Here is a 417-nt window from a genome sequence, read left to right on the forward strand (position 1 = left end):
CGCCGACCCCCCCCTGCTCGCAGCAGCCCCTTGCCACGGCAGGCTGTGCAGCAGCTGCTGCCCTCTCCTGCCTGCCCTGCCATCCACATGGCACGACATGGCACGGCACTGCACGGCATGTTAGCCTGCACCAGCCCATGGCCGACCCCAAGCTGGGGTCGCTGCCCTGCCCGGCACGGCGGTCCTCGTGGGCAGGGCACGGGTGACGCTCCCTGGTGCCCCCAGGGCCCCTCTGCCCAGATCACGGATTTCCTCTTCGAGAGCTGGAAGGCGTACAGCGAGGAGTGCCACAGCAACATGAGCCTCCTGCCTGCGCCCACGGGTGAGAGCCAGCGGGACGGGGACCACGGGGAAAGGGGCCGGCGTGGGGCCTGGCGCCTGGCTCCCTGAGCAGGTGGGGCTGAGGGCACCGCCATG

This window comes from Pygoscelis adeliae, unplaced genomic scaffold (assembly GCF_000699105.1).
Source record: "Pygoscelis adeliae isolate BGI_AS28 unplaced genomic scaffold, ASM69910v1 Scaffold445, whole genome shotgun sequence".
In the NCBI taxonomy this organism is placed as follows: Eukaryota; Metazoa; Chordata; class Aves; order Sphenisciformes; family Spheniscidae; genus Pygoscelis; species Pygoscelis adeliae.